The following is a 9,462-nucleotide window of genomic DNA, read 5'->3' on the forward strand; positions in this document are numbered from 1 at the left end:
TTGCCTTCAACCTCTGTCGTGTTGTCTTTTAGATAAATAATTTTCCTAGTCTATCATGGAAAGATCTCTGGTGCAAGTGCATTTCCTATGTGAGACATAAGTGGGGGCAGATATAATCACTGACACAAGAGAGGAACATGTCTGAGCGCTACAGTCTGAATATTTTTGTCCTTATAAAATCCATATGTGGAAATCTAGTCTTCAGTGTGATAGTGTTAGGAGGTGGTCCCTTTGGTCATGTAGATGGGGTGCCTCATGGAATTTGGGACTCTATAAAAAAGAGCTGAGGAGCTTATCTATCTGATCTTAGAGAACACATGGAGAACAACAACACTAGAGATCAGCTGTCCCCAAGCAAAGAATATACCAGTGCCTTGACCTTGGACTTGATAACCTCCAAAATTGTGAGCAATGCATTGCTTTTGCCTTAAATAAGTGGATCTCAGCCTGTGAAACGGGTCACAGGTCAGATAGCCTGCATATCAGATACTTACATTACAATTCATAATAGTAACAAGGTCACAGTTATGCAGTATCAATGAAATAAGTTTATGGTTGGAGGTCACTGCAGCATGAGGGACTGTATTGAGATTGCGGCATTAGGAAGGTTGTGAAGCACTGCTTCAAATGATTGGCATTTCATTATAGAAGCTCAATTGTCTGAGACATGAAACATACCCCAGATGGCTCATCCATATTGGAGCATCTTTTTGCTTTTCACATTGTAGCAGTTTTGGCCAACAAGTTTTGGCCTCTCTCTTCTCAGCTCCTCAAACTCTCTCCCGATTTAAGCTTCCCTTATGCTACATTCTAAGAAGCAGGCAGTGCTTTTGAGTGCTTAGGGTTGAAGAGCTAAGTGATAAAAACAAACCCTTTCCTACTGGTAGTGCTGGGGATCAAACGCAGGGCCTTGCATATGCAAGGCAAGAACACTACCACTGAGCTGCATCTCCAGACTTTGCAAAGAATGTATGTATATGACTGGCTTATTACACTCACACACACACACACACACACACACACACACACACACACAGACACATACACATGACTTATTTGAGTGGCTTAATGGGTCTCGGTTGTCAAACCATGAACCTGGTAGCTGTTCACTCTATGAGACTGAATGTCTCAGTAGTCCCAATCTTGTGCTGGAATGTTGGAGAACTCTTGCTGCTGGTCTTCAGTCTACTGTTGGAAACCTAAGGAGGTCCCTTCTAATACTAGTGAAGTCATGGCTCAGATATAGCACAGATGAACTTACCAGTAAGAGCGAGAGCAAGCAGGCAAAAGGTAGAAGCTTCATTTTTCCATATCTGGTTCTGTGGGCTGCCACCAGACAGTGTGGCCCAGATTTGACATGTTTCTTCCCACCTCAAACGATCCAATTAAGGAAAGCTCACAAGCATACCCAGCTATTTGGATTTTCATTGATTCCAGATATAGTAACATTGACAACCAAAATTCACCATCAAAATGAGCAAAAATAACTGAAGAAGGAAAGAGTTTATTCTGGTTTGTGGCTTTAGAGGGATGAGAGTCCCTCATGTCAGGAAGGTATGACATCAAGCAGTAGGCATGGCAGCAGGAGCAGGAAGCTGAGAGTTTACATCTTTAACTGAAAACACAAAGCAGAGTGAACTGGAAGTGGGGTGAGGCTGTGAACTTTCAAAGCCTACCCCTGGTTATGTACTTCCCTCAGCACGGCTGCATGACCTCCTCATATGGTACCACACACGGGGCACCAAGTCTTCAAACACCTAAGCCTATGGAGGACCTTCCTCATTGAAACCACCACAGAGAGTAACAGTGTGTAGGTTCCCAAAGGCATATTTGGAGCCAAGCTCAGAAGCAGCAAGCATATTTTTACCTGTATTTCACTGGCCCTAACTCAGTAGTGTGTCCTTCTAGCACAGCCCAAAGTTGGAGAATGAAATTCAGTTTGTGTTTAGAAGGAGGAGATGGGTTTGTGAGCCTCTAGGCAGACATTTCCTACTTCATTATGGCTTTTGAAACTCTTTATCTTTTAGGTAAAAGGGCATTTCCATAATAGTATGTTTCCCTCTTTAAGCAGTTTTTCTTAAATCTTGGAATTTCCTGAAATTGGCGGGAGGTCTTGTTCAGATGTAGACTTTACATTCAGTTGAGGCACACAGGGCACTCAGTTTTAACCAAAGACTGAATTGAAACTGACACACACATGTTCTACAATTCATAAGTTGAAAAATACTGACTTACAAGTTCAAGTTATTAAAACAAACCAGAGGAAATTTCTTCCAAGAGAAATTTCTTTATAGATGTTAAAGTAGGTACAAGAGGCCAAATCTGGCTTGGAGTCAAGAGAGCCAGAAGTCAAATGGAAAAAAGGACCTTATTTTCCTCCGTGAGAAAAACAGTATCAAAGGCATGCCCACATACAGCTCAGTACAGAGCTTACTTGGCCTATGGCAATTGTGTTTGGAGTTTGCTTTTAAGTATATCTTCAATTTGAAGACTACTGCTCTCACATTTTAACATTTTAGATGCCTGGTGAATCTTACAATCACTAGTGGTGATGCAGCCCCCAAGGAATGCAGTAAGCAATAGTGTACCCAAAAACCTTTGTATCCTATGTTCACAAAGTGGGGTGTCCCAGCATAGATGGTGTTGGCTATGCATGTGCTTGATTTTACCTTACATTACTCAATGCTTTCAACAAGAATCCATTCTGCCACCGAGGCAAGCTGACATTGATGGAAAAGCCCAAGTTCCAGAAGCGGCTACTAGAAGTGCTTTGCTTCTCTTTAACTTTGCAAGATCTTTAATCAATATCCATGATTGTCACAAATGCTAGAAATCGATTTCCATGGGTGTTGAGGAAATCTGACTGGCCGAGTGGCTAGCTCAATGGGAGAGCCCTTGCTCAGCCTGTGCAAAATTGTGAATTCAGTTCCCAGCAACACAAAACAAACAAAACAAAATGAATGTTGCTGAAATAGTCCAATATAAGCTGCTAGTAAAGAACTTAGGTAGTGTTCTTTCAAGGCATGCATCAGATAGTTCATGAAAGACCATGGTTCTGGGAAAGTTTGGTTACTGCATGTTAGTTGAGTTGAAGCCTACTGGGTTTTGTTGACCTGAGCCTATTGTACAGAGTAGACAGAAAGCAGGACTCCCCTGAGCTCACCTGACACGTTACATGAATTACCTTTGTATTTTCCTGTTAAATGCCTTTGTGTAAAAACATCAAATAAGAGATCTTGGTTGGATTTTTTTCCATGAGACCCTAGTTACTTTCACCAACTACATTCCTACTTCCGACAACTGAATGCCACTAAGAGCTGCTTAGAAGAACTGAATCCTTGTTTACAGTAACCTTGTCGTAGAAGAGTTCACAGCATATGAGCAGAGATCTGATTCTGCAGGTCTGAAAGACATGGGAGGATCTGCCCAAGCCATTCCCTTAACCATGGAAGGTCAATGGGCAGAAACGTCAGGCTCTGATTTTTGCCTGTCATAGCAATGTGAGCAGGGCAGGGGGTGGGGGCCGGGGAGTAGTGAATGAATTAAGGGAAAGAAAGGGGAGGAGAGGAGGAATTGCTCTTCAGATTTAGCAGGGAGCCTTGCCATGTTTTGGTATTAGCACTGGAGGCAACATGGTCCTAATTCAAGTGTCACTAAGGTCCCAGCTGAGGAGAGTCCCCAGGTCTAGAAAGCACCATTTATAATGCCTCGTTCTAACAAAGAGGCAAGCATGACCTCTGTTAGCTCTTTGGATATGCATAGTGCCTCTTTGGAGATTCCTCATGCTAGGAGCAGAGGGGAGCATTGTATGGAACATTAGCTGGATGAACGAGAAAAGGTGAGACGAGATTTCATCATCATTTGAGTCCGAGTTTCATTGAGTTGCATTTTGAATACTAAAGTTGAATGAATTTATCTGAGATGAGTACTGGCGAAACAGGACTGTGTGTATTTAGACTGAAGTAAGGCAAGCAAGCCCTTAGTGTGTGTGTGTGAATTTGATTGCTGCTATTGGTGAAAGACAGGGAGAATTATGTCTCTGACTGGTCCTTGAAGCTCACTAAGTGGTGATATCACAATAAAACCATGCTCCAGATCAAATTCTACCAACTGCCCAGTTATTAAGAAGATGCAAAGGCACACAACCTTTCATGGCTGTTTTCCTTTTCTCACACCATAAAGTACCTCTACCAACACTTTGCCTGGGCTTTAAAATAACCCAGTTAGTTCTCCAAGCATCCTTGGTGCAGGATTCAAGGCAATAATGTTTCCCATGATGGAGACAACTGCTGATCGTAACTGTTTGACTCTCACAGAGAAATGGTGCTGTAAACCATTCCCAGCTACTCAGCACAACCCTCCAGTAGTGCTGATCAAGTCTATTTGACTCCAGACCTATTCTAATGGTCCTCAGCTGATCAGTTACTTCCCATCAAGACATCGCATATGCAAATGTTGGCCAATATATGGGCTTGTGTTAGTTTATTCTCATTTGTATCAATCTGGGCATACTGAAAGATGTTTTAGGTAAATCAACCCAAACAACACATTAGGCAGCAGGAGCATAAGGCAGCTGATCATGCAGTTTCAGCAGTCAGGAAACAGAGAGAGATGAATGATGGTTCTTTTGACTTCTCCCTTCTCTATTTTATTGAGCACAGGAATGCTAGCTCATGAGATGATGTCACCCAAATGCAGAGAGGGACTACATACAGTTAAACCTCCCTGGAAACATTCATAAACACCCAGTGGTGTTTCTTCTAGGCTGTAATAAATCCAGCCAAGTTGATAATGAATGTTAAATATCAAAAGTCCACAACCTATCAACTTGACACTCAGTCATATTACTGTAAATATTAATATCCCATCCCTCGTCCACAAAACACTCCTGACCATCTCACGATGTAAAATGCAGGTAATTAATCCCCAAGAATTAACTAAGTACTAACATTCCTAACATTTCTCAGAAGCCCAAAGTCTCTTCCAAGACTTAAAAAATGTCTTCATTGTGAGCCTCATAAAAAAAAATAATAATAAAGTTGCAAACAACCAGCACTCAATGGCACAAAGTTAATATTCCCATTCCACAGGGGAGGGATGGGGGAGGGGTAGCAGAGAGAGTGGACTGAAACAAGATGGAAATTCAAACAATGAACCCCAGCAACTCTGAGTCCAACATCTGGAGCTTGTGGTGGCAGCATTTGTGCTGCATTAAGCTTGGTCTGTCTGTCCTTCTCAAGCTCTGCTGCCTACAATACACACAGCCTCTCTCTTGATATGGCTCCTCTTGGCACTTGTAACTTTCCTTTTCAGACATTCTTCAGTCCTGGCATCTCCAACATTCTGAGTTCTCAACTGCAACTTGGGCTTTACTTTCCCAGCTTGATGCAATGGTGTCTTGGGACTCCTCTCAAGGAATTAGATCCTGACACTCATTTCCTGACCTCAGAGGCCTTTATGGAAACTGAGTCAAGTGTTCATGACACTATCTCTTAAATTCTGCATTCATACAAGACCAGATGGATGATACTACCAAGTTCTGCTAACAGTTTAAGATGTAGCCTGGCCCCCTTCCACAATAGCTTCAGTGGTCTCAGTGCCTTCAGAGGAAACACCTTCTGAAGGGAATGAGTTGTTTTTGAGGAGGGAACCCTTTCAACAGCATTCCTCAGTTTCTCTCCTTTGAATGAATTTACATTTCACATGCCAGAGCAATCAGTGGCTAGCATCTTTTCCTCAAGACCATTCCTGTTGTCTTAGTAAAGAGTGGAGATTCCCTGATAGCTCTAATCCATTTATCACCATTCCTGTTGTCTTAGCAAAGAATGAATATTTCCTTATAGCTGTAATCCATTTACCAACTGTAGTTGCTTTCTCTTCATTCCCTTCATTTGCACCACACTCCTTCCCTTGCCTAGCTGTAGATTTTTTTTCATATTTTTCTGGTTTCTCCCTGCATACGTGAGTACAATACCACAGCCTGAACAATGTGATCTCTAGAGACTTCTTCTACCAAACTACTTAGATCTTCTAGTCAAGTACCCTGCAAAGTCCTTGTTGCCTTCTGACACCTTGTAAGCCCATTCACTGCTATTCACATTTCTCTAGGCATATGGTGTCCCAAGCTTCTCTAAGAATGGTTCGTTAAACGCTGCTTATAGAATTCTGGGACTTTGTGAATCTTCAATGTCAATCTCTTGTATAGTCCTCCCACAAGGGCTCTGACTACTTAACCAGGCTTATCACAGAAATTTGGCATGCATTTTTATGCATTACATACTTTTTCATTACAGTGACCAGATACCTAAGAAAATCAACTTAAGGAAAGAAGAATTTATTTGGGCTCAAAGATTAAGGGTACGGTCCATTGGTGTGGGCACAATATATGATGGTAAGGTGTGAGATCTCTGGGCACATTGTTTCTGGAGTAGAAAGAGATGGATGCTGGTGTTCTGCTCCTTTCTCTTTTTAGCATTTGTATTCATTGAAGTTAGAATGGTACCACCTGTGTTTAGAGTGAGTCTTCCCCATCAGTTAAATCTTTCTGAATGCACTCTCAATAGATAACACCTAGAACTGTCTCTCCTAATGATTAAAAATCCAGTCAAGTAAACAATGAAGATTGATCACTGGGTTGAGATATCAATCTGTCTTTTATACCCAAGAGCTTCCCAGACCTACATCATTGGCAAAAGAGTAGTTGTCAAGACAGCTAGCTGGTCTTGCCTTAAAATAATCTACTCTCAGAGTAAACAATGAAGTCCTGCAAAAGCCAAAACCTAATCCAGAGTGAAAGTATCAATCCCTCTAAAAACCATAAGAATTTCGCTTAACAGCTTCATAACTATAGTATTATCATGCTGGAGAATTAACTTTCAGTGTGAGTGTTGGTAGAGGAAGCTACTCGAAATGATGGTGTTTATCATAATGGCTTACTGTAATGGTTACCATGTTGTAACTGCATCAGTAATTCACTCCTTCTTACTGCCAAGAAGAATTCCACCGCTTGGCTGCATCACATTGTGTTTCTCTAGCTTATTGATGTTTGTTTTTGTTTTAGTTAGGACTTCAATTGCTATGATAAAAATACCATGACTAAAAGCAACTTGGAGAGAAAAAGGTTGTTTTCAATTAAACTCTTAGGTCACCACCCCATCCCTGAGAGTACTCAGGGAAGGATCCCAGTACAGGAACATAGAAGCAGGAATTAAAGCAGAAGTCATGGAGGAGTGCTGCTTATTGGCTTGCTCCTCATGACTTGTTCAGTCAGTGTTCTTATACTACCCAGAACCACTTGCAGCTGTAGTGGTACTACCCATGGTGGGCTAGGCCCCTCCCACATCTACCATTCATCAAGAAAATATCTCCTACCATGTGAATCTAGTTGGAGCATTTTCTCAGTTAAGATTCTTTTTCCTCAAATGACTCTGACTTGTGGCAAATTGGCAAAAAACAAAAATTCACTAAGACAGTCTTGGTTATGTTTTGTATAGCATGAATAACGCTGCTATAAGCACAATCCTTTACATTTCAGTGTGGACATAGCTTTTTCTTTCTCTTAGGCAAATAGATAAGAGTGCAATTGATGTACTTCGGCTTGTTGCTTTTAACTTTTAAGAAACCACAAAATTATTTTCTTTTCTTTCTTTTTTTTTGGGGGGGGCTTCTGGGGCTTTTATTTCTGCGTATACCACTGGGGGAGTCTTGATGGTGTAGGTACCCTAGAGATTACACTAGAGTTCTGAGGGCTCCGGACACTAGCTGGGAAGTCAGGTGACAGAAACAATGATTCAGACCAATCACATGATTACAAAGCTGGGGTCTCCAGCAGGGCTCCAGGTGGTTAGGGGTGCACATCTAAGGAAACAGTGACATGGGAGGGGCAAGCACTGGGCTGGTCTTGAGCCACCTGGGTGGCATTAGGGACAGAGGCTCTGGTAGCTCCAGGGATCTCCAGTCCCTGTCTTACTCGGCCAGCAGGTTCCTGAAGGACCTGCCCGCAAACTTGGGTTTGCTGCCCAGCTCTTCCTTCATTCTAAGGATCTGATTGTACTTGGCCAGGCACTCAAGACATGCCGAGGGCACCAGTCTTGATGCCCAGTGCAGAGCCCCACCACAAGGTCATACTTGCCAGCCCTGTAGAACTCGGAGGCAGCCACATCAATGCCGATGACAACCTGGTCAGTGGAGCCGGCCTTTGCCGTTGCCATTTCAGTCCTGAGCAGCTCCAGGGCTTCTTTGTTCTCCGGGATGTTAGGTGCGAATCCGCCCTCGTCACCCACATTGGTGGCGTCTTTCCTGTACTTCTCTTTGACGACATTCTTCAGGTTGTGGTAAACCTTTGCTCCAATGTGCATGGCTTCCCGGAAACAGGATGTCCCCACAGACAGGATCATAAACTCTTACATGGCCAACATGAGAACCACCATTGATCGCATTGAAAGCTGGGATTGGCAGATGACTTCAGGATTGCTGGCCAAGTCGACACTGTGACGGCAAAGGGGCACCCCTTTCTCCACAGCACCAGCTTTGTAGACAGCCAGTGACACTCCCAGGATGGTGTTTGCACCAAATTTAGATTTATTCTCGGTGCTATCCACCTTGATCATCAACTGGTCAATCTTCTCTTGCTCCACTACATTCAGTTTCTTGCTAACCAGAGCAGGTGCAATAGTGCTTTTTTTTGTTGTTGTTGTTTTGTTTTGTTTTGTTCTGTTTGTTTTGTTTTTTTTTCCGGAGCTGAGGACCGAACCCAGGGCTTTGCGCTCGCTAGGCAAGCGCTCTACCACTGAGCTAAATCTCCAAGCCCTGCAATAGTGTTTTTGATGTGTTCAACAGCCATTGAGACACCCTTCCCCACAAAGTGAGCCTTATCATTGTCTCAGAGTTCTAGGGCCTCAAAGATGCGAGTGGATACATTGATGGGTACCACAGCTCAGAAGAGACCTTTTGTGATGTAGAGATCCACCTCAACAGTGGGGTTTTCATGAGAGTCAAAGATCTCTCTGGCATGGATCCTGAGAATAGACATGGTGAACTTCTGGCAGTCAGATCACTGCAGAGGAAGGAAAGAGGGTTCTGTAGACGCCAAAGAGAGTGTTAAGGACAGACAAATGAGCATGACACTGTACCAGAGCGATACTGACACAAAATTATTTTCTAAGTGATAGACTTTTACAGTCCCATGAACAGTTGCATTAGGCTTTCAAATTCTCCATGGGTTCTTTAACACTTGCAATAATTAGCCTGTTATGTTTGAGCTTTTGTATTTGGTATGTATTTGTATTTCATGATACTTCCAATTAAATTGCTGTAGATGCTTTTATTAATTTTTTCCATGTATTTACCAGTCCTTCATATACCTTCATTGATGTCATGCCTGTTTAATTTTCTCTTCCATTTTAATTGTACCTCTCCCATTTTTTTATTGAGACTGAACATCTTTTAAGAAAAAAAATTATA

General features: G+C 42.4%; 1 pseudogene; it reads right to left on the reverse strand.

Annotated features, from left to right (window-relative positions):
- Positions 1 to 8,030: 8,030 nt before the first annotated feature.
- Eno1-ps14 (enolase 1, pseudogene 14) lies at positions 8,031 to 9,031 on the reverse strand (annotated as a pseudogene).
- Between the last annotated feature and the right edge of the window lie 431 nt (positions 9,032 to 9,462).

The sequence above is a fragment of the Rattus norvegicus genome, chromosome 10 (genome assembly GCF_021556685.1).
Source record: "Rattus norvegicus strain SHRSP/BbbUtx chromosome 10, alternate assembly SHRSP_T2T, whole genome shotgun sequence".
NCBI classification, from domain to species: Eukaryota; Metazoa; Chordata; class Mammalia; order Rodentia; family Muridae; genus Rattus; species Rattus norvegicus.